Genomic DNA, 26,141 nt, shown 5'->3' on the forward strand with positions numbered 1-26,141 from the left:
ATATTGGCCTTCTGGTTTCCCTTCAAAACCCTTCTTCTCCGGAGGAGGAGGTTCTTCATTCTATGGATAGTTGAATGCCCCTTCGCATCTACCGGGACCGTTTCAGTTTTTTTTTGGCAAGTTGTCACCTATGGTCTCTCTGGGAAGGGTCTCAAGCCTTTGTTGACCAATTTGACATGGCTGGTGAAGTGTGCTACTTGGTTGGTGAAGTGTGCTGCTCACCTTTCCCTTCCATCTTCTCTCCAGGGGCGATCCACTCGAAGTGTTTCCTCATCCTGGGCAATGTTTAAGGGGGCTTCCCTTTGTGATATTTGTAAGACTGCAACATGGACCTCTTCCAACACTTTTGTTTCCCATTACTGGATTCAGTTGGGGTTGGCTGCATCCTCAAACTTTGGGGCTCATGTTTTATTAGCTGTACATAGTCTGTGATTTATGCTGTTTTTTTGCATTTGAAAGGAATAAAAAGAATACAAATCAAGTTTTTTGCATCATCCTTGGTTTCTCTGTGCATCAATCACCATGAGCTTAGGTATGGGCTCATGTGTAAGGAACGGATGGGAAGACGGACAAGGAAGTAATGCCAGATTACTAATTGGTAATCTTCATTACTCCGAGTCCAGGTCTTCTTGTTCCATTTCTGAGCCCGTCTCTCCCTCCCAGGTTTTTGGTTATGGTGACTTTTTTTCTGTCTTATGAGTTTCTTTGGTATTCTCAGTCTGTCTTGGTGCGTACCTCGCTCTTTATGCGTGCTGAGTAATCGACACCATATCGGGGCAAGAATTTTTACCTCAGGTAGGTGGTATGTTCCGTGGAGCAGACAAATTACTCCTGTGTATGGAATGGGATGGGAAGACTAACTAGGAGGGGATGGGGCAGCTTTTCATAGGCCAATCCCTGGCTGGCTACATCAAAGTAGTGACTTGCCTCTGAACCTCAAACATCTTGCAACTCCCCCAGCTCACCTGAATCCCCCACACATTCGCTCTGTCAGAGTGGGACCAAGTTTTTGGGGTGGGGAGCGGGTGTTGGTGTGAGGCGGCTGGAGGTGAAATATAAGTGGGAGGGCACAGAAGGAGACTGATAGGGCGTTAAAACGGCAACTGTGGACTCAAATTCTGACCCTACAAACATGATCAGGTAGTTTATTTGCCACAAACGTGATTTGCTGTTTGCTAAGAAATATGGTACAAAGGCAAATTAAAAAGGTGGATAACATTATGAGGTGATGTAAATGCAAATGTTAAACACAGTGAAACCACAGAATAACATCGCGGTACACAAATTGCCTGCTTACATTGGGCGAAGGGATGGGGAGCACTGCATTTGGGGCATTGGTACTAAAGCATTTTCCCATAGACTCGGAATGGGTAAAACCCTTTGATACATCTGGCCCTTGGATTCGACTGCACACCAGTGTGCATGGAATACACTTGGGGGCACAGGCGGGGTGGGGGGAGTTAAGGTGGTTAATGTATGACAGGTACGGTGGAGCGCTCGCACGAGTGTATGGCTGAAGAAGTGGGCGGACTATGCCCGCAGGTCAATGCAGTGTCCCTGTGCCAAATCACAGACGGGGAACAGCGAAAACGGCCACATTAACAGCAATGCGCTGCGCTAACGAACACTGAAAACACGCTCATTAATCAACATTTAATTTTTGCTATTGCTCGACATGCTGCTCTGAAAGGACTCTAGTTTAAGTTAATGAACACCCTACAAACAAACCGAAAGCATTCGCAAATCTCAAAAAAATGGTAGCCCGTTCTGGGCAGTTACCACCTGGAGACGAGGTAGGTGCATTTAAACGAAACGCACAAGAGGAAGTAAGTTGCTTTAATGCTGCATGAAAGTGTCTGAAGGGCTCGTGCAAAGAGGTGGATCGAAACCTGAAATCGTGCCCAGCGGTGCAGGAGGCGCCCGCTTCGGCCCCCTCGCCACCCCTAGACACGTCGTTTAACTTTCTTCCTGCCCCACCCAGGCGCTCCATGCGTGGACGTCGGCCAAGGTGTTCGAACATGTCCAAACAGGACACGGCTTTCGATAAGCTTCGGGCCACTCCCCGCGCCGCGGAACTGTAAGTGGAGTGATGAAGTCTTGTATGCAAATAAGGGCAGGTGCCAAGGTGCTCTGGTGCCAAAGCGTGCCGCCCTGCGACCCGGCAGCTGTGCTAAAGCGTGGGCGACCACATGATGGGCCGTGCTTACACCTGGCCGGAGGCTGCTTTACGGGATTTCTACTGAGTGGACAACGATTTCCAGGTTTAGCTGACTAGGATGTGTTTAATTAACTTCGTATTTAACAACATATTTACTACTTCAAGAAAAGGAGAATACGTTAGAAAAAAACACCCTGTCAGAACCTGCTTTACTCCCTGTCCTACAGCCAGAAAAGTACCCCTCAGTCGTAGTTTGAAACTCAATGGCCTCTTTTTACCCTTCACAGGCCTGGACACGTTAACATCAATATCCAAGCCTCCGACCTGCCTTTAAATTCACGATGCTTAATTGGTCAATAGCTGGTCCACTGGAATTATGCGGCAATGGGTGACCAACTTAAGCGGCAGAGTTTACTAAATCATGCACCAGGAAACTTCAAATTATGAGGCATAATGCGGTATATTTTGTGATAGTATCAGGTCATTAACTTTTCATTTTTACACGTTACCATTGTATGGACAAAGGTTTCACCATATTAGAACTAGTTGAACACCTAGTTGAACACCTAAATAGAGCAATATGCAACTGAAAGGTGAACATTAAAACTTTGTGAAGGTCTTTCCGCTGAACAGTAGTGCACAGTGTGGCATTTTTAGTAACTGTGGATCTGTTTGGGCTAGAAACTTTTTTTTTTTGTTTGGATAAAATAACAAGAAAAGCAAGGGCAACAATCTAGTATCAAGGGGAGTAACTGGCAGATACTATTTTTACAGGTATCCAATTCATTTACAATTGGACAAGACTGTATCTAGAGGAGGTTCTTAACTGAGAAAAGCTACCACTACACAAAATAACTGAGTACATTTAAGAGACATTTCTATGTAGAAAAACTCATGCTCCAAGGTTGCTTTATATGCGAGGATCAATTCTGCTGCCTCAGCTTTAAGCTTGCATTTAGGCCAGTGGCTCTCAGGCTCTGTGGCGCTAATGCACAGGGATTTTGGGTTCATCGTGGACTGTGCTAGGCAGCAGACCGTGGCAAACAGATGCCATGTGGGACTTTCCAGAGCATGATCCTTTTTCAGGACATGTATTGCTGCTAATTTCCCAACAGGCCAGGTTACACTTGTTAGGGGGTATCTTTACAGCTATTTAATAAATAAGTATTAGAGAAAGCTTATTGGGATCCTTGTGAATGTGTAGTTTTCTAGTGCTGCAGAGTGCACCAGGCTAGAGATGTTCCCAAACTCAAGTAGTTCAACAGCAGCTATGGTGAGGGATAAGCCAAGGATACACTTATGAAACCCTCTGACTCGGGAGTCTAAAAAATCCAGGCATAGCACTGCTCCTGCTGCCCTAAAAGATACATCTTTTAGCAGTGAATACCAATACATAATGGGGTAGACAGGAAATATGAGTTGGGTGATAAGTTCATCACCAATTAATATCCTTGAGCTGCGATTAAACTTTGAGATGCTTCAAGTTTTCTGCTGCTTGACCGAGTGATGACCAGTTGGGGTTCCAAGAAATTTTGCAAACGATGGCTTATCATTTGGATATACTTTATTGCCTTAAAGTCTTAAACTAGGATCTAGCCTTCCAAATAATCAATTGGGTGATGGCCGGGGATGGAGATATTTTCCTCAGTTATTGCATTTCTATTCGACTGTTGAGGGTCTTCAAGAAGTGTTAAGTCAGAAAGCCTTAGAGAAGTACATTCACATGCCCACAGGATTATGAACATCTTAAATTGAACTAGTTTCTTCACTAGGAAATGTCAAGTGCGGGTGGGTGGAAGAAAGTTTCACACAATCCACATGCACTTCATCTCTTTAGATAGGAAGTGGTGTGATAAGGCTTCTGTAGTTTGTTGTAGGCAATTTCTACATTACTAAATGTGTTTTTCACAAAGATGAATGGAAGAAGCAACTTTAACAGAGCCCCTGTTTTTCTGCTTAAAGATGAATATTCTTGACTGTTTAAATACTTTGCACTTTAGTTTTGATAAATATTCTAAAATTGCATTGATTCATCTACTAAAACATTTGTTCCTAATCTGTGAGGACCAGTTATAATGACAAATTAACTCACCTTCTACATCACACACATAACCTATGAAAGTGCTACCAAGGAGCATGGCGTTATTGGCATTTCTTTTTGATGGCCATACTAATCAAAGAGGTGGAGGGTCCACCAAATCATTAAACTGCTGGGGCAGAGGTTTTAATAATAAAGATGGATAAGAATTACGCTTGCAGACGATCTTATTTACCGATTGATAGGAGTTAGTTCACTTGGAAAGCCTGAACTAATGAAGGATTGCTACATGCCATCCTTACTAGTAAGTTTTGCTGAGCCATCTTATTACAATCAGTGAGGCGTTGGTGGACCTGTTTTTCAAATGCCGGAAGTACCGAAGTTTAAAATTTGAGAAGCTCCTATGTTAACAGGAGCACCATTTCCCTCTGTTAAATTCACCCCTTCATGAGATAGATTAGACCGCTATGATGTATTTGTCGGCTTGTATGTTGTACAAGTTGAAGGGAGAAAAAAGATTGAATGCCCTGAAGAAGGTTCATAATACAAACTCTTCACACTGAAATGCATCAATGAATTTTTATTAAACAACCTCCTTGACCTGATCAGTAAGTAAGTCATGCTTTATTTCAGATTAATAAAAATCATTGCATAAACACACCGCAAATGAAAAAGTACATATCAGTGAGATAAAATAAATATATGAAAACAATGCCTACGATCGTAGAAGTGAACATTATGCATAGATATAATTGGATTGGCGGGCCGGGGACATACCATGTAACGTATGCGTACACCACAAGATTCTTCCAATCAATAAAGTGAACATTGTGTCTACATTCGAATGAAACTAAAAAGGGCCAAAGTCATTTCGAGTGACAGCTGCTATTACCTGATTACTATGAAAGCCAAATAGGGCCGAGGTTCGTAACTGTCCTGGGATTTCAGAATCACACTTCTGCTTAGACAGACCCATATTACAATTTGGTGACCTTTAGAATGTGCCTGCAGGAAAAGTCTTTCAAGAGCATTGCGGAATAGGAGGCGAATCTAGGTGTTCATACATAACCCCAAAACCCGAGTATAATGAATAACCTTACAGAAATAACTATAGCTACAGCACTTATTAAAGTGAAGTAGGAGAACGAAAGTTTAAAACCTCAAACATAAAATCACAATTTGCAATAATACAGCGTTAAGCAATCACCAAAGTGCGAAATAGTACTACTCATGTTCCATTGACCATAGTCCTTAGATGACCTGTCAGCAGGTGGCGAGATCAGAAGGTTGCCAGTAAAGCTAAGGGTTAAATTGCACAGCATTTATTCATTAAGGTGCAGTGTGGAACAACTTCTGTTCCATGCTCCATACGCCTTAAATGACTTATTTGCAAATGGGGAGATTGAAAAGTTCCCTTTGAAGTCAAAAGGTATATATCACTGGAGTGCAGCGTTTATTAGGTAAGCAGCCCTCTGACATGGAATAGGAAATTTGTGGCTCTACAGGCAAGCTGCATATTATGCCCGCTTAGAAGCGCCATCACAGCCGGGCGACAGGATCTGATTTGTAAGGCTCTCAGAGAGGGACATATCAGTTTCTGTCTCATATGAGCAACCACTGGGCAGATGCACAAAAAATTTAAAATGCTTTCTTTGAACAAGCCGCATAGGTGGCAATGAAGGTCTGGCCAAGTTAACTTCCAGACAGGGACCAGGTCTTTAGATGGAAAGGCTCCAATATGAAATAGGAGATGAACAGCGTCTGTGATGTGAGTCATTAAGTATGGTTGGGTACTCCAGGTAGTGTAGGATTGGACAACTGTTCATCCGTGGCATTGTCCGGACAACTCTGCTTTGTCTATTGACCAGGAGTACAGGTTTAGTGCCTTATTGGTGACTCTTTTGAACGCCATACAATCAGTGTTTGATCCTATGCTTAATAGTTCAGTTGTAAGCACAGTTGGCCACTAAGACATGTCATTATGCTGAGACCCTATTTCCAACCAGTACTGAGTGGCCAGCGTGCCCGCTGGAGCAGCTTTCAGCTTCCAACATAATTCTATTATTGCACCCCACCAGTGCTTGATGGAATAAACCCAACTATAATCTTACCTGTGATTGTACTGATCAATTTTACATGATATATTGACCAATAACTAGACAGTGATGTAATGTGGTACACAAGAATTTTTTAAACACTGATTAATTTGTCTGTTTTCTTTAATTCTCCTATAGATTTATGTTTATTCTGTCTTGTGAAGTATAATAGTATATATATATATATATATATATATATATATTTTGGATAAATATTATTTTAGATTTGTTTATAAAAGAAGAATACATTTATATCTATATATTTTCTACATGTGGCAATAGTAGAGCTTTTGCACGTTTCATGATGTAGTTTGATGAGTCCATAATGCGTGAGTGGATTCATTTTTGATTGATTAGTTGGAGGATTACCTGGGGGAGCTTATATTGATTATTGATATTGACACATACCCCACTCAAACAATAAAGCCATTACATTTCATCCATCACCATCTTAGTGTTCTCGTCCGCGATCGTGCCAAAATGAAGTAATAGATCCTTCATGAAGCCATGACAGGGAATCCTGGGTGGAATCACCCCGTATGCCTTCTCTTGGTAAAGAATCTCAGTGCACATCAATTTAACATGCGTGCATCATTTTTAAGTGTGTGCCTACAAAATGAGGCCAGAAAGTTTTTTTTATTGCACGATGGTGAGGCTGAGCAACATGTAGGCCAGAGTGTGGGGGAGGGGTAGCCTTCAACAGGTATAGATAGGAACATGGAGGGCGTGGGGGAGGAGAAGCTATGGGCAACAGAAAAAGGATCCAGGTCGGGGCAAGCAACACAGAGGGTAAAGTGGAGAGATGGAACAACAGGCCAGAGAACAAGGTAGAGCCAGAGCGGCAGATGCAGACAGGCATGCAAGCAATATGGGGGAGGTGATGGAGTTTTGTGGGGGCAGTGAGGAGAAGCAAAGGGTGAGAGAGAAGTGTGCAGGCAGGATTAGCAATATGTAGGGGAGGGAAGAAGAATCAACAGGTGAGTGCAGTTTTGGGAAAGGGAATCATACAAGGGAGAGAGATGGTAAACATGTACTCTCACTGAGTGCTAACACATAAAGAAAAAAAGTGAGCATGAGAACCAGGCATGGTAAAGAGGCAAGGTTCAATAAGAGGGACAAACACAAAATTGACAAGACAAAAACATCAAATATGAAGCAGGAAATTGAGAGTGACAAAGTCAACATATGGTAAGAAATGGGCAGGCATGCTCCAACCCCAACTATGTTCTTGATAAGGCCACAATATGTCTTGCAACAGGCAGTAGCAAGCTTGACCTAAAAAATGGATAAAGATGCTACTGACGACATGGGCAAACTGGTATCTGCACCACCTGGAGAAGTTATACTAGTTACACTACTGTGTACAGGATCAGGGAAGGTCAACTGATGTACACTGAGTTTCTTCCCTGGGAGGGGGTATACAGGGTGACTAGCCAGGCTCCCAAGACTGCATCGTTCTTCAGGCTATGAGGAAGCCGATGAGACCAAAAGAGAGCAACCTGCAGCGGTCAGCATCTGCAGACAATACCCCCCCTTTACAGGGCCCACTGCCGCCTGGCTGTGTCTCAGACTCCTTCAATGCTGTGCAGGATTACAACGCAGACAAGCAAGGGGAGCAGATCTGGCACTGGGAAAACAAGTGAAGTACTCCGAATGGTATGACAGCAATCGCCTTCCAAACCCAACTCTGCGGGAATAGGAGCAGAAACACACGTTTCTTTTGGCTGGGAGAATGAATCAGACGGAGTAATTCCTCAGCCATCCATTTTGTAAAATACAGACGGTGTTACTTAAAATGCTGGGAATGAATCCCAAAGGATGTGCGTAGAGATTATAGGCCGGGTCCAAAATGCACTTAGTCAAGGGGAATGGACAGTACATTATTGCGCCACACACAAACGTCAGAAGCACTCTCCCAATTGTTACTTAACTAGACACTGACTCGTGCTTGTTTTGGCCAATGCTTGTTTTACTTTTGCACCTGTTTCCCTCAAAGCGCGTCTATTAAAACCCAGTTTTGAGTAAAAATGTGATAACATAGTTCCAGTATCGTGTTGCATGTTGCTAATACTCTGTGTGTTTTAAAGAGTGTAGTTTGTTTTATGATTAGATAATAAAGAATGTGTCATGAAAAATGTAAACATGAGGGTTGCTTCAGTTTAAATCCCTTGTTTGAAATTCGTGAAATTCGTGACGTACCAGGAAATGACAGCACTTAAGGCAATGGGGTGTTCTGCTGGCTAATATCCTGATCTTGAAACACAACCAACGGGTTCTAATTTGAGTCTTTGGTAGTTCGGTTCTAATCCACGTTCAAGAAATTAACAAAATAAATGTGAGATTTTGGGCAACCACTTCATCGAGTGCCTGAAACAGTAATTGCGTGTAATGTAAAAATTCAACTGCACAGAGTAATACAGTTCCTGTTACATGTTCCCAAGTCCATGGCATACGGATGTCTGTAATCTGATCTCTACCAGACCCCATATCATAATGTACATCGCTTACTCCAATAAAACATCTTCGGCGATGATCTGGCTCCACCTGTGACTAATATATATAAAAATGGCAATAGCACATGCCATAACATACAGCAAACAACAGGGGATATGACATGGCATTACATGCAGACCGTGATCTCGAGTTGGGGTGGAGGTCTCACTGTGTGCAATAGAGAGTGCACTTGCATCACTGTTAAAGTATTTAGGGCCAGATGTAGCAAAGGTTTTTACCCATTCTGTGTCAAAGGGAAAAAGTGTTCTACATATGGCCCTTAGTCAAAAAATAAAGCTGCATGTTCACGGAGTGCAAATAATACATTTGGGAAGAAAACAGCAGGTGTTGAAGGATCGACTCTAGTCTGATCTGTCAAAACTTGCGTCCAATTTTCAGAACACTAATTACTGACACGCCACCATATCTGTCAGACAAAATGTCCAGTTACTGGGATCAAAGCAGTACAAGAAGCCTTGACATGGCCCGACTGGAAATCAGGTGATGGAAAACGGAGAGAAGACCAGAAAATAATAATTTTCCAAGTATTCAATGATCTGGAAATACCCTGCCAAGGATCAGATGCCCACTCATAAAAACTTATAAAACCTGCCTCTTCAAGGGATGTGTCATCCGTAGTAATCTCGTGTTTTCGTTCTTCCTTTTGGGCTGAACACTAGAGAGGCGCCCCTTCAACCCCTTCCCTCCCACCGAAAAAGAATTCATGGTGTCTGAATGGTCACCACTTCAGAAGTTTCAAAACATAAACAATCCTCACACCCTCATTTTATCAATGCGTAATAGCGATCGCACCATAAACATTTGCTGTCCATGCCATGCCATGGCCGGCCGTTTCGGTCCAGGGGTACAATAGATTGGCAGCTGCCAGCTTCTAAATGGAACGTGCCCACGTGGGACGGGCTTAAAAGAATGCTTACCACCGAGGTGTGCGCCGGTTTCTTCCAGGAAAGCCTCTTCCTCCGGCGCGCCAGGGGAAGGACACGGTGTGCGTAACGCCAAGAGGCACACTGCACACATGCGAGCCGCCTGATACTGTTTCTATGGCAGCCCCTGCTACTTTCCAGCCGGTCAGCAGATTTGGACTTGGCAGCCGCTGCCAGCGCCGGGTGCAGCCTCCACCTACACATCTGCCAGGCCACTTATCACCTCTGCACACACCCCTGGCTGCACAGGAAACCGGCGGGGGGAGGGAGGCATTGTGAGAGGCCGATAGCATCTGGGTCCCAGTGCTCCCGGGCAGGAGGGGATGAGCCATTTCCTCCGAACACCATGGAGGTATACCCTCCCCCTCCCCCACACGCCGCTCCTTCCGAGCCCCTCCAAAGCTATTCCCAGGCACTCGGGAGTAAAGAGCCTTCTGTCTGGACAATCCAGCAACAGAGCTCCGGCGTCTCAGACCCAGCAGAGGCCGGAGAGAGGGGCGAGGTGGGGGGAGGGGGCGGCGGGGCGCCTCACCTTTCACCCTTTTCTTCCAGCAGCAGTGGCCTCAGGCTTGTGGCGGATCTCGGTTCTTGGTATTTGTCAGACACCCAGCTACCAGGAAGGCTTGGCATGTCATCGGAGCCCTAGTGATGTTGAAAACCCGAGATTGCATTTATTAAGCGTTTGACTACCCCTGACGACGTTTCCAAAGTTTCCTATCGCTGCAACGTATTTTAAACTTCGATAAAAAAAATGGAAACAGTGTCTCTAGTCGTTTCTATACTTAAAGAGTTGGTTCAATTCGCGACCATTGTTTTTTATTGGGCTGAAACTCGTGATTTTTTTCAACTAAGGTCACTTCCCAAGTGAAGATCATTGGGCGTGTAATCCACAGATCTCACCAGCAAGAGAGAAAGGGGGCCCAAACGTGAGCGTGGCTGAGACCCAAGCATGCCAGAGGGCAGGGCTTTAAGCGAGCCAGGTTCCTCCGGGTCTCGGACCAGGTGGTACCTAAAAATGGACATTGAAACTGCGGGCCCTATATCTTTGCCCTCAACTTTACTGGTAAACACTGACTGATTTCTCATTAGTGAATGCAAAAAAAGTTAAATGAATCCGTGTTAGCGATTTAGTTCCTGTTTTTATTTCCCATATTTCACTTAATCTTGCATTCTGTGAGCGTGTTAACTATTTCCAGGGTGTTGTTTTCTTATGTTTTGCAGAGTAGCACATTACTCTTCTATAGTGCATACTTTTAAAGGAGTCGTCTCCAGGTGTTTATAATGGCCCATGAGTGAGAGGTCTGGTGTTCAGGCTGAAGACCCTGCGAGTTTCTGACAGTCTATCGTAGGTCAGAAAGGTGTTCAGAATACATGGTCAACCAATCCTTGGCCTCTCTGCATAGCACACAGAGATTGGTCACATATTTCTGTTTCAATTGTGCTTCTGCTCAAATGTGAGATGGAGGTATACACTTGATATGGTGACATTTAAAGAAACTGCCATGTTTTCTGGTGAGTGAGTGTGTCATGTGTTGTGAATGAGATGCGAGGAAGTCCCTATAGCAGAGAGTGAAAAAGATGGTGCTGAAGAGAAATAGATGAAGAGTAAGATATGCAGAGGGAGGAAATGTGGAGAGAAAAGGGGCATACATGTCTAATACAGAGTGATCATAACGGAAGTGATAGTCACTCTGAAGACCACTACTCCTTCCACACCCTTTAATTCAGTCTCAGAATTGAAATATTTTCACCTGTAATTATTTACAACAAAAATATTGCTATTACTAATTTATCTTAAACAGCTAACTACCATTGACAAAGCCAATAGCCCTGGCTAGTTTTAGGTACATGTCACGTATTGTGTTATACAGGGAGTGCAGAATTATTAGGCAAATGAGTATTTTGACCACATCATCCTCTTTATGCATGTTGTCTTACTCCAAGCTGTATAGGCTCGAAAGCCTACTACCAATTAAGCATATTAGGTGATGTGCATCTCTGTAATGAGAAGGGGTGTGGTCTAATGACATCAACACCCTATATCAGGTGTGCATAATTATTAGGCAACTTCCTTTCCTTTGGCAAAATGGGTCAAAAGAAGGACTTGACAGGCTCAGAAAAGTAAAAAATAGTGAGATATCTTGCAGAGGGATGCAGCACTCTTAAAATTGCAAAGCTTCTGAAGCGTGATCATCGAACAATCAAGCGTTTCATTCAAAATAGTCAACAGGGTCGCAAGAAGCGTGTGGAAAAACCAAGGCGCAAAATAACTGCCCATGAACTGAGAAAAGTCAAGCGTGCAGCTGCCACGATGCCACTTGCCACCAGTTTGGCCATATTTCAGAGCTGCAACATCACTGGAGTGCCCAAAAGCACAAGGTGTGCAATACTCAGAGACATGGCCAAGGTAAGAAAGGCTGAAAGACGACCACCACTGAACAAGACACACAAGCTGAAACGTCAAGACTGGGCCAAGAAATATCTCAAGACTGATTTTTCTAAGGTTTTATGGACTGATGAAATGAGAGTGAGTCTTGATGGGCCAGATGGATGGGCCCGTGGCTGGATTGGTAAAGGGCAGAGAGCTCCAGTCCGACTCAGACGCCAGCAAGGTGGAGGTGGAGTACTGGTTTGGGCTGGTATCATCAAAGATGAGCTTGTGGGGCCTTTTCGGGTTGAGGATGGAGTCAAGCTCAACTCCCAGTCCTACTGCCAGTTCCTGGAAGACACCTTCTTCAAGCAGTGGTACAGGAAGAAGTCTGCATCCTTCAAGAAAAACATGATTTTCATGCAGGACAATGCTCCATCACACGCGTCCAAGTACTCCACAGCGTGGCTGGCAAGAAAGGGTATAAAAGAAGGAAATCTAATGACATGGCCTCCTTGTTCACCTGATCTGAACCCCATTGAGAACCTGTGGTCCATCATCAAATGTGAGATTTACAAGGAGGGAAAACAGTACACCTCTCTGAACAGTGTCTGGGAGGCTGTGGTTGCTGCTGCACGCAATGTTGATGGTGAACAGATCAAAACACTGACAGAATCCATGGATGGCAGGCTTTTGAGTGTCCTTGCAAAGAAAGGTGGCTATATTGGTCACTGATTTGTTTTTGTTTTGTTTTTGAATGTCAGAAATGTATATTTGTGAATGTTGAGATGTTATATTGGTTTCACTGGTAATAATAAATAATTGAAATGGGTATATATTTTTTTTTGTTAAGTTGCCTAATAATTATGCACAGTAATAGTCACCTGCACACACAGATATCCCCCTAACATAGCTAAAACTAAAAACAAACTAAAAACTACTTCCAAAAATATTCAGCTTTGATATTAATGAGTTTTTTGGGTTCATTGAGAACATGGTTGTTGTTCAATAATAAAATTAATCCTCAAAAATACAACTTGCCTAATAATTCTGCACTCCCTGTATATGTACATGCAATAAAAGAAAGCTCAGAGAGGCTCCACAATAGCAGCCAGGTAGCACACTATGGGAACCACAGAAATCGAGTTAATGTGTATGGACCAGGCCCTCAATTAGATTGATCACTACCCTTATAGAAACACCCCATTATTTCATCCCACTTGAAGCTCTGTCTGCGGGTCAGAATACCTCAGACCGACCAGGAACGCATATTCCATGGCATGTTACTAGGAAAAAGCCTGAGAAGGCTATAGTTTTAGCGGACTGTACAAAAGTAACCAAAGCATGACAGAGAATCAAAAGCCACACTTAACCGGTGAGTGAGACAGATGAGTATGTGCGTTAGATAAGCCAAGGTCACTGCACGTGAGAGGGCAAAGCCAAATGGGCAGTGGACACCACACGACAGTATACACTGGCAACATCGTCTAGCAATATGGAGGCGAAGGCACGGCCGAAGGAAGAGCACAAGGCATGCCAATGGGGCACTGGCCAAAAGAAACATGAGATGGACAGACGCTGTTACAGCTAGACCAAAAGTGGTACTGACAAAAGCCCCACCTGGACAGTGAAAGACTCACATGCACGTTAAAGAGGCGGAAGGCATTACATGGGAGAGCACAGAGGCCCAGATATGTGAAGACCCAGATCTGGCATATGATGATGGGGAGAGGCCCGAGTATGCATGAGGGGCAAAAGTTCGACTATTTGAAAGAGACAGAAGTTCGCTAGGCATGTAAGAGGTACGAAAAAGACAAGACACCAAGATGAAAAACAGAAAATGGGCATGAGGTGGGTAATAAATACAATGCTAGCTCAAGAAAGGCAGGTCATCGAACATACACAAAAGGGCCTATGCGTGACGTATAGAGTGTTGTGAGGTGCTGGCTTGACACATAGTGGCGCGGATGTGAGGGCCAACACTAAGCGGCGTCGGATACCAGAAGGCACACATAAGAGAGAGTTAACTATTTGCGGGATAGGAGCATACAAAATGGCAGAGTAATGACTGAAGGACTGTCAAAATATTAAGAGAAATCCCCACGACACAAGAAGAAAGAAACCAGGGTGGTAGAAGGGGCAAACGCTTCCCGTACATATTAAACGTTTTGTGACGTTTCCACACACTGCTTTTTTTATACTTACGGGGTAGTTAGTGGGCTATTTTGAAGGTCTGACAACTTAAGCCTGGCTATGAAGGTGCCGCCTCTACCTCTTTGGGAAAATGTTGTCATCTGCCGTCACATTCCCTTCCCTTACGTCTCTTTTGCCCTTCCTTCCAAGCCCCGTTGCTTTCTAGCTTTCATCCTCAAAATGTCCCTAGAACAACCACTACAGGTCCAATCCTGTTTCTCATTATTCCAATACACCAGATAAGTTTCCGCTCTCAGACCTACCATGTGAAAGAACAGAAGTAAAGGTTGGCACCGCTATTGTTTTTTGTAAACTTATACAAGACTCAGCACTGTACATGCTGTGCGCACTTCTCTAAAGTGGAAAAGACGCAGGCTTTATTTTTCCAGTGCAGTCGGGGGAGGGGGAAAAGGTTAACTGATTTCGTAAGGCACCTCCTATCTTAAACTATCACGAGCGCTGGGAGGCGCCGGGGGCGGCAGATAGCTCTCCGGGTGGGGATTGGGAGTTGCTGGGCAGGGACAAAGGGCACGGCTAGGGCGAGGGCCTGGCAGAGAACAGTCCCAAACAGGAAGGCGCGCGTGCAGCCGCCAGGAATGCGTGACGCAGGCCCAGCTTGGGACAAAGAGCAGGAAGCGGCGCTGCAGTCGGGGAGAGCAGAGCAACATGTGCACAGCCCTCCCCTGACCCGGGGCAGCTGGCCTCCTCCCACAACAACAGCAGCCTCAGGGAGGGGCCGTGTGCTTTCTGGGTGTGAATTAAACCACCGCCTTCATATGCCAGACCTGCCCTGTGTACCGGTGCACTGACAGGCACATTTCTGGAAATAGAGTGTCCTCAATTTTCTGTTTTAAAACCATGAGTCACCGCATTTTACCTCAGCTTCCAGTTTATCGCATCATCTGCCTTCTCAGAGAATACAAGTGTTAAAGGCCGGTGAAATTATCTGAGCATATACTGTTTATTGTGGCCCAATAAAGTGTTCCACTCTCCAGAGCCCCTGTTCGGAAGCCGAAAGACATTGCTTTATCTTTTTCAAACTACAACGTGGCAAGCACTAGGTCAAATTTCATTGCCCGCCCTTTACTGCGCAGAATCAATTTTATATGATTAAAAAGGGCCTCCAAATCTGCGAGACTGATTGCAATTAGGACTTTATACAGGTGAATACGCTAATAACCGAGGATAATATGGAACAGTGCATAGTTTTGGGCTGCCTACCTCTGTGATGCTGAAAGCTAGCAACCAAAGCTCTGACTGTTTTAATATATGTAAGAAACTTGTTTTAACCTAAGAATCGCAACACTCTAGGCTTGGACACCTTTTTTGACTAACAATATGAAAACATGGCACAACGCACTTCTTGTTACAGTAACAAAAGGCTTCAATACATTATTCGAAAACATTCACCCCATTGTTTCCTTACATACGGAAAACAGGACTATATTTTCTATATCGCTTGGACTATTTTTTTTTACAACGGCAAAGTCAATATTTTCCCTAAGGCCTAAGAGACTCTATACCGATGAGAAGCAACAGAGTAGAAGTATACATCAGTACAATAAAACATGCAACACGTAGCGCTGTGTGACAGTGAAACTCTTCATTCAAGGTTAAAAGCTTGCCCATAGGCTGGCCGTACAGGGCAGCCCTCTTAGAGCTGGTTCAGATTAGCAGTCGCAGCTAGTGTTATACCACTTCACAAATCTGGGCTATGTAATTTACCCAGTACTTTATTAGCGTAAATGAAATTTGAAATAAAAACTCACACATGAACTCTAGCATCAATAGACAACGGAAACCAATGTAAGTAAAATGACTGACGACCCCCAAGGCACACGTTCGAATGAATGTTTGCAGCGTCAACTCTTCCTTTGACGCTAAAAGGATGATACAGTACGTTTGATTAATCTGGGTTATGGGCACTCTCAGCCTGGCCATATAGAGAGTAGCATCAAAACTATTTACAATTGCCACTAATACAAATATCAAAGAGTTCATTTGTGTAGGAGACTTTTGGGACACTATACAAATTATTTTTCACAAAATAACCTGCTTCTGTGAGTATTTGGATTGTTATAACATGAAATGTACGTAGGATCATGAATTGCAAACTATTAACAACAGGATGGACAGACAGCCGGAAAATAAATACAGAAACGTGTGCATAAATGCCAAACCCTGTTACTTGACCTTTTTCAGCATTAATGTATTGCGAACATTTGCGTCTAGTTATACTGCCAAAGCTTCTTACAGTGCATATTTTCAGTATGTAAAACAAAAGCAAAAAACACAATGCTATTAGTCAAGAGCCAAAACACAAATGTAAACGGATGGAGGGTAGGGGAGGCCTGAAATGGACGAATGTAGACAAGTATACATCAAGGATATACCTATATTTATGTGGGCATCACACTCCGGTGTCACTGCGAGAGGTTAGTTTCGGTGACATGATAAACTATCTGAAATATGAGAAGCACTTCACGAAGTTAACCTTTAATCCACTTAAATCATTTAACGGGTATTTTGCAAAGGAGTGGGAAAACACTCAAAAAGAATCCAACATCTACCAGAGAAGCAGTTCCATGTGCACAAGACTACACTCTTTACAAGGCATCGGGATGCCGTTCAACATCCAATGCAAGCATGTAAACTTCAACGAAAAGCATCAGAACAGGTTCACTTGCACTATGAATCACATGCCCTCTGAAACTGCCCTTAAGAACAGAGCTGTGTATCTGGCGCAGGTAAGGGCATGGCTAAGATTTACAAACTGTGTATGGAGTGCGTGCCCTCCGTGGGAGGGGGTACTTTTCACACGTACAAACTCAATACCCCGCTGCCAGCAGCCCCTAAATAAAAGCCACTATCATAGCACATATGCTGAACCTCCCCCTTTAGGCGGGAGGTGTGGGCCTTACCTCCCGCCTCCCGACGTAGGATCTTTAAAAATCCAAACTGCCTCTGCCTTGGTTTCGACTTTAAACGACTTAAAAAAGTGAAGACCGAGAGAGGCACTCGGTAAGCTAGTTTATACCGATAGACAAGCAAGGGACGGCCCTGGGCGGGCCTGGCTGGCGGAGCCACCCCATTAACACAGTGATTGGTTAGAAAGAACGGCTCCGTCCCAAAAGGATGGCCCGTTCCTCCGCCCAGAAGAGGCCCTCTGACCCCGGAAGTGATACCTCAGCCGCGTGTGGTCCGACTTTTTTTTTTTTCGGCTTGGGTTGCGTTAGAGAGCTGTTTACCCGCTGCTGTCCTGTCTGCGGCGAGGCAGAGTATCGGAGAGACTAATCGTGGGAAAGTCCTGAGTCTGACACTGGCAACTCCACACAACGGGCAGAGGCGAGCTTCTCTGTCAATCGCAGCGCTGCTGGGGGTGAAAAGGCTTCGGAGGAGCCAGGCGCCTTCTGCCCAACGGGCCCAGTTTCCAGGGTACCTGCCTGCCCACTACGCGTGCTAGTCGGGAAGGTGGAACAAGGGCCGGCCGGTAGCAGTGCTGCTAAAACAGTTTACACAATTGGGGTGCTGTCAACAACAGCGCATCATTCAAGTCATAGGAATTGTGAAAAATGAAAGCGTCACATAAAGAACAAGTGTAGCAAGCGTTGCAGTGGAGCGGTAGGGCTGTAGCTGATGATGGATTTTGGACCATACTGTCATAAATCCATTACTAAAGAATGGTGTGTTAGTGTGCGGCTGACTACAGACAGTACACTATTGAAATGGCTACTATATTTGCACAGGCATACAGTTTATTTGGAAATTGGATTTCAGCAAATGTTTCATTTGCACATCACTAAGTGTATTTTTTTGACCCTGTTAAACGTTTCTTTCAATCACATTTCATAATTACAAAAATGTGCATATTGTGTGCTTTCCTGACTGTTGATATACTGTGAAATATTTCCTGCAATTCATTTACAGATAATTAAATTGTTTTCCCTTACAAAATTACACCTTACAGCCCTTCCTTCCACACTCCCTGTAACCAGCCACGATTGTACAGACTTCACTTTATTTACCAAATCCTCACACTTTTTCAAATTTGACAATATAAAACACAAAATCTAAAGGTATCTTTATTGCTCATTCACCTTTTGAAATCTAGCATACAATGATTTTGTAGTCTTCGTCAATTGGAATGAGTCTGCTTGGGCTCCGCATATGTGTTTGTTAAGACGGCATTGTGGGTGGGGTGGGAGTTTGCTTTTACATGCCATGCGTAAGCAACAGCTTTACATACCCTACATGCACAGTAGCTCTTGAAGGTCATCGTAAACAAGAGGGCCATGGGGGTTATCAATTACAAATACATTTTCTTGAATATGTAATCTATTATTAATTAAAACTGGTATTGGTGTATTGCTGGTAGGTATATAATTTGCTGCTAAAATGATATTGCTGCTTCAGCTCAATAATAAACATGAAAAAAAAGATCATGGCGCCGCTCAAAACTCATACTCAGACATATGTGGTGCGGACCTTAGATTTTCAGAAGTAAATTAATGTAGGAATATCTTATCCTTTGTCATTTAGGTTAAAACTCCTTCAAGTGTCTCAATAGAAATTCTACTTTCCCTAAAGTCTAATATATCGTTTGTATGCTCTCAGATTCTCAGTGACTTCCTTCATAATGGCATTTCATGTGTTATGTTACATGTTCCATAAGAGTCCCCGATTCCCGTCTTGTTACAAATTAGTCCTCCACCCATTAGTAGAGTTATTTTAATGGATAAACCACACTGGTCTTGCCCACTGAAATGTAGGGAAAATGACCTCAATGTCAGAGATATACCCTTTTGAGAAAGAAGAAAAGAGAGGCTTGCAAATCCAGTTTGCTTTATTTCTCTGCATGGCTTTTTAAAATTAATATTGATGTAATGTGTCAAAATATTACAAGTAGATGATTTGCTTGAGTAATTAATTGTCTATGGCAATTTGATTATAAGTGACTTCAGTGGATTCATACTTGATTGTTTAGGTTAGGATAATGTTAAATTAAATTGTTAAGTAACCTAATCTTTTTTTATTTATTTGTATCTATGAAGGAAACATGAATTTGCTAATGCAAATTGTTTGTTGACCTTTTTAGTTCCTTTATGTATCATATAGAATTATGGTTATTTATGTAAATATTCTTTTGATTAGGATGCTGGTCAAGTGGATTACTGTGTGTAGTAGATAAAATAAATGACCAGAGTCAAATGTATTTCAGTGAGGATCAAGTTTGATGGGTTTGAGTTCTTAATATTGGGTGGGTCACTATATTATATTAATTTTGTATGTTTTATTCTAGGTTGTTGCTGATTTGTTCCTTTCAGCAGTGACACAAGATTTATTCCATGCTAATACATTAGTTCTCAGGATGGTTTTTGTGACTATTAAAAAGACCAAAATGTCAACTTCTCTATCATCGATTGGACCAATTTGTAAGATCGACTCATAGCATCTTTGCTGTGTTAGGAGGTGCATAATTGGTCTAAAGATGTGTCTTAATATATCTTCTTTTTGAATACATGTCTTATGTCTTCCGTGTAGCTTGTCCATGAGTAAGCCAGAGTGTTTTAATAACTCAAAAATGAGGCATTTTGTTGAGCAATAGAACATCTCAGGGTTATTAGCTGATTTTGATTTATGCAAACTGACATTAAAATGAAATTCTCAGTGCAAGGCTAACCTGGACTGAAAAGACCTGTGGTGAAAAATTGATTCCAAATACCAAATGCCCTTATGGCAATTATAATTTATACATTATATTGTGCCTAATCTCAGCATGAGTGCATTCCATTGGCATCCCCACTACTGTCTGGAATTACCTGTGTCACACCCCTTTAACATCTTAAATGTTTCCTGTCAAGCGTTTCATTATATCCTACATTAATACACAGTTTTCGGCCCTAAGCTGGCATATTTGATGAGTAAAACTATCTCCATGATTGATGAACAGAGTTGTTTGCAGGCATTAGCAATAGGGAATCTTCCTAAAAATAATCCACTTTCATTTTTGGGCTAAAGGATGGTAGTGTTCAGTTCAACACAGATTTTAACATTTCATGTTTTCAAAGAGGTTGGGAGGCAGCTATGGCTTTTCTTTCTGCAAAGGGCACCAACACCAATCTCCATCTTCCTCTCCCACTCTTACTCCCTCTCCCCTCTGCAGAAGCAGTTCAAATCTGTAGAACAAAATGGCAAATTGTGTGGGGGGAAAACAGACAAAATTAGAGGTTAAAATTGGTAAGTCTTTAGATTCAGCAGTGTAAAAATATATATTCAGATGTCATTGTTTTGGGTGTGACATCTCTTTATTCACTTTTCTATCCAGGGCCATATATTTGTAGGCTTGTTTATTGTCAGGCTTTAAAATAGGGTAGGGCAGCATTTTAAACAGCACCTTTAGAAGAAAATGTATGTAGTTTGAAAAGTTAGCTAACTACACTCAGAAGAAATTAGCAGTTTGAAGCCTTCATTGGAACTTTTTTTTTTTTTAAATCATGAAGTTGTGGAACAACAATGGCAACTTCACTCTCCTAAGCCATATAGTTAAAAAAACAGAAGCACACAGAGAAAGGTTCTTTGTAAAATGTTCACCTGCTGCAAATACACCTTTCTGTTTTATTAATTTGTACTTCTCTGTGCTGTACTGAGCACACATTTATCTTTGTCCAAAGCCTTTATTTATTAAAATATCTAAGTACCGGAGGTCCCTGCAGGATGTGAAAGCGATGAGAGGAGCGAACATGGAGTCACACCATCACTTTGTCGTGGCCAAGCTAAAACTGAAGAAAGTATGGATGGAACCGACAATCCAACGTCAGCAATATAACACCACCCTCCTTAAAGATGCACAGAAACGGAGTGAATACTCAGTCATCCTCAATAACAAGGTTTAAGTCATGCAAAAACTAGAGGATGACAGAGTCCCAATAGAAAATCAGTGGGAGAAGAGCAAGAAAACTGTGACATCAACCTGCTGGGAGATACTGGGTCCCAAGAAACACCAGCATAAAGAAAGTCTCTCCACCAAGACTCTTCACGAAATCCATGTGCGAAAGGAAAAGAAAGTTGCAGTCTAACCCGCTGAATAAGAGCAAAAAAAGTGAAATCTCATGTCAATACACAAAAATTAACAAGAAATCAAAGAGAAGCTTAAGAGCAGACAAGCGAAGATTCATTGATGGTCTTGCCACAGAACCCCAGGAAGCAGCAAGCTATGGAAACTTGAAAGAGCTCTACGACATAACAAGAAAACTCTCAGGCTGATACAGCAAGCCAGAAAGACCTGTTAAAGAAAAAGCTGGGAATAAAATCACAGGTAATGAAGGACAACAGCAAAGATGGACGGGGCACTTTGAAGAACTGCTAAACAGCCCATGCTGCAGTCGTCACTAGACATACAGCCAGTTGGTAAGGACTTGCCAGTCGACTTCAGCAGACCAACCAAGGAAGAAATATGGCAAGCCATTAAACATCTGAGAAATGGGGAGACAGCAGGACTTGACAACATTCCTGCAGAGGCACTGGAAGCAGAAGTTGAAACAGTGGAAGGATCTGGAAAGAGGAGAAGGTGCCATCAGACTGGAAGGAGGGGTACCTCATCAAGATCCCCAAAAAAGGTGACCTGAGTAACTGTACAAACTACAGAGGGATAACGTTTCCATCATCCTCGGACACAGTGTTCCACAGAGTCATCCTGAACAGAATGAAGGAACAAGTCAATGCTCAGTTGGGAGACCAGCAAGCTGGCTTCCGCAAAGATAGATCCTGCACAGACCAGCGTCTTCATTGAGCAGTCAGTGGAATAGAGCTGTCCTCTCTATGTCCGTTTCATTGACTATGAGCAGGCATTTAACAGCATGGACAGAGAGACCCTTTGGAAACTCTTCCTCTGCCACTACAGTATGCCAGATAAACGTGTAAGAATCACCAGGAACTCTTGCAAGGGAATGCCCTGCAAGATAGCCCATGGAGGATAACTCTGAAGCCTTTCAAGTGAGGGCTTGAGTCTGCCAAGGTTGTTTCCTGATTTTCTCTTCCTGCTGACAATGGACTGGATTTTGAATAAGTCCATTTCAAGGAGAATAAATGGTATCCATCGGACACCTTGGATGCAGCTTGATGACCTGGATTTTGCAGGCGACCTGGCCCTACTCTCCCATACCCATCTTCCGATGCAAGAGAATGCTGACAATTTGGCTGCCACATCAGCACAACTTAGCCTCACCATCCACAGGGGTAAAAACAAGATTCTGAAGTCTAACACAGCCAGCACAACTGCAGTCACTCAGATGATGCACTGGAAGAGATTGAGGCCTTCACCTACCTGGGCAGTGTCACTAACAAGGAGGGCAGCGTGGACGTCGAGGCAACAATTGGCAAAACAAGGGCTGCCTTCATTCAGCTGAAGAAGATCTGGAGCTTCACGAACCTAACGCTGCAAACCAAGATCATACTTTTTCATTTCAATGTAAAATCAGTCTTTCTGTATGGAGCAGAAACTTGAAGGACAGCATTGTCCACCACAGACAAAGTCCAGACCTTCATCAGCACCTGTCTGTGGAAAATCCTCCAACACTGCTGGCCAAACACCATCAGCAAAAACAACCTGTGGCAGCAGACATTCCAACTACCTGCTCATGAAGAAATCATGAAAATATGCTGAGGCTGGATAGATCACACTTTCCGCAAACCTGCATCAAGCACCATCAGGGAGAACCTAATCTGGAACCCTGAAAGGAAAAGAGGAGGGCAAAGAAACACCTGGTGCAGAGACCTCGAGGCTGACAGCAAGGAGATGGGTTACACATGGAGTCATATTGAAAGAAAAGCCCAGGAGAGAGATGGCTGGAGAGTCCTAGTTGATGGCTTATACCCCACGAGGGATAGTACGCATAAGTAATTAACATGTTGCATTACTGAAAGAAATGTTAGTCTATCACTTTTATTTTACATTTACTGTGACACATTTATACTTGTGTGCTTCTGAAGAAAACTGTAGACATTCTTTGAAATAACTAGTTTTTCAGCATTGTAAAAATGTGTGTACGGAATTCTACTTCGTTTGTTTTTCAGTGATAAAGGCTCTTTTTTATATTTGAAGATAATGTACCAGAGAAACATTGAGCTTCAACAGCAGGAAGCAGAGCTGCTAATCTCTGAACAAATAAATTAACCTGTTTTCAGAGCTCTTTTTGTTCTTTAGTGCTTCAGGTAGGTTTGGCCTGGGTAAACAAAGCACAAGGCTGTTATTACTGTGGTAAGCCTGACCTTCCTCTTCCACCTAAAGACAAAGTACTATGGGGGCTTTTCTATAGATATTAGAAATATAGAAACTTTACTGAAAGATCCTCTGAGAGACTCCATATGTTTTTAGCTAGAAACTCGATAGGTAGGTAGAGTGTGTTTTTCTAGCTCTGCATAGTTGAGAATCAACATTTTTGGGTTTACTGTGTTGAGAATGTACATTAACCTGTTGTGGTTTAGTGTGTGATTTAGAAATAAATCAAACTAAAATTGATGCTTAACGTTTAATAGACAAGTGGCTGACACTTTAGTACTCTCTTTGCCAGCGATGCACATATTGTTTATTATTTCTAAATCATTTTGCCTATTTAATGCAAATAAAACCGAAGAAAACTGAGAAGCATTTTTTTCTCCTGGGCAGTACATCATGACTGCACCCATGACCACGATCAATAGAAAGTTCTGAAGATAGCAACTACAACTGCATTTCTGAATTTCTTACTTCGTGTCTCACAACCCAAAGACATCATCTTCAGCTATTCAGGATCTAGGCCCACATGTATCCAAAGTAGTACCCCAATATTGGTTCCTCTCCTCCCATTGTTTGTAATGTTTGTGTGTGCACCCTCTTCCTAAATACATAGTTCGCTCAAGCCTCATGCGTTAAACACATAATTTTCTGCATCCCTCTAGTGTAGACGAGTTTGCCTCCCTCCACAGCCCAGCAAAGTCTCTTTTCGTAATGAGTAGCCACAGTGAGGCCATCTTATATCTCTTTGAATCAACGTCCACATTTATATGGAGAATGGTCATCTTGGAGTATTAGTGTTCCAATCCAAAACAGTGCCTAAATAAGTAAGCTCTCCTCCCAGAGAGGGGCAACCACTCTACAACCCTGTATTGTGTGCATGAAGTCCCCAGTATGTGAAGTTAACCTCTGGCACAGTGGTGAGGTTATCATACCAAGTTTCCACAACCTGTTGCGGAAGATAGCCATCCCCGTTGTCTGTTACCTAACTTGCAGAACTACTTATGAAGAAGTCAAGCAATTCAGTAGAGGCATTAAAATAAACTAAGAAGACTAATATGCAAAATTTACATAGAGCCCCTTTGGCCAATGTTGGTACTTTAGTTGGATTAATCAATACTGTGATGCAATGGCAGACCCTCATGGGGATGTTGGGGCCTCCCTCCAGTCCAGTTCAAAGGAGTCCGGATATTAAATGCTAGGGAGTCCTTAATCTGTGTATCTTATGATCTCTCACTCATAAGTTAATAATTTCACCTTTGGTGGACTGAAGTCAGGGAGCTCCACCAGGTCAAACACGTAAGGAGTAATTGCATGACAGAACTGAAGGCAGCAGAGTAATTGACTCTGTTGGAGATCATATTCTTGTTCTAGGTCAGCAGATGTTTTCTGTACAATGCCTGACATCACACCCCCCAGCCTGGAGATCCATATATAGTAACCCACTGTTTGACTCACCTTGAATGCCACCATTTCATTTTAGACAGTGGGAGTGTTGCCTAGAACTTTATGTCCTTGATTAGTTTGTAAAGTAGTGCTTGAATATTCTTGTCCCATGCCAACCTAATGTCTTGTGTTACGTAAATCCATTGATATTTGACCCCATCTCTAGTCTCATGTAGATCTTGAGCCTGGCTGAAGACTTGTGGGTGAGCTTCCACTGTGTGCACCAACCACTTGGCTCTGTTTATGTTGAGAAAAATGATGGGTTATGTATTGTGTCTCACTTATTTACTGTTTTGGCGTTTTTGAATGCTTTATACTCTTGTCTCCTAAGTTAGGCCTGGCTGCTCGGTTACAGCTACCAAGGGTTGAGCAAGGTTCTAATTTACTGAGACCTTTACTGAACCTATATTTGTGGTGAATCAAGAAACAGAGTTCCTATGGTCCAACTCTCTCATCCTTCAGAATGTCCGTTCTGAACCAAATGTGGGTTATCAAATGGGATATGGACCGATTTGCCCCAATTAAAATCGTGAGATTAAAGAAAATTGCAAAACCCACAATGCATCCACATGTAAGATTCCAAACTTGTAGTGTATGGTAATATAAAGTATAGAATTGCCACGTAGAGTCAAGATGGTAGGTTCAAAGTAGTTTATTAGTGCTCTTTTGGACAGGAGAGCGTAGACGTGAGAAAAAGCTGACACGTATTTCGCCCCCTGTGGCAGGACTGCCTGGGGCTTTTTCAAGGCTGTAAAGTATATATAATAACCAGGTCAGTGTTGGATGAGGCTTTTTGAGAGCAAACATGCAATATCTTAAGTGTGATGAAGAAAAGCAAAAGTACCACGATGTACCCAGTGTATTGGGTGCGTAGTGAGCAGAAAAGGGAATGTCAAGATTGACACCCCTTGTGAAGGAGGGTGTAGGAGAAACTCAAGTAAGTTGGTATTGATCGCACTCCCAACTAGTATTGTAGGTGAGTCAGGCACATGGAAATCTGCAGTCGATTAGTGGTAATCTTCAAATGTTATATGTCAGTCGTGCTTATTTAGGTGTGGAGTCGGTTAAAAGGACAGGTGCTGGCATAGTTTGGTTAGTAACAACACTTGTTTAGGGAACAACACCACGGGCTAA

At 42.9% G+C, this 26,141-nt stretch overlaps 1 protein-coding gene across 2 annotated transcripts in view; it reads right to left on the reverse strand.

Annotated features, from left to right (window-relative positions):
* Positions 1 to 17,330, reverse strand: part of KLF3 (KLF transcription factor 3) — a 68,560-nt gene extending 51,230 nt beyond the window's left edge. The window contains exon 1 of one of the 2 annotated variants that reach the window (XM_069202106.1): positions 17,212 to 17,330. The gene's annotated coding sequence lies outside the window, so the exon portion shown is untranslated. Of the gene's footprint in view, positions 1 to 9,723; positions 10,087 to 17,211 lie in introns of those variants that run through there. The other variant, XM_069202107.1, reaches the window with a different exon arrangement.
* Positions 17,331 to 26,141: the final 8,811 nt, after the last annotated feature.

This window comes from Pleurodeles waltl, chromosome 1_2 (genome assembly GCF_031143425.1).
Source record: "Pleurodeles waltl isolate 20211129_DDA chromosome 1_2, aPleWal1.hap1.20221129, whole genome shotgun sequence".
Classification (NCBI taxonomy): domain Eukaryota; kingdom Metazoa; phylum Chordata; class Amphibia; order Caudata; family Salamandridae; genus Pleurodeles; species Pleurodeles waltl.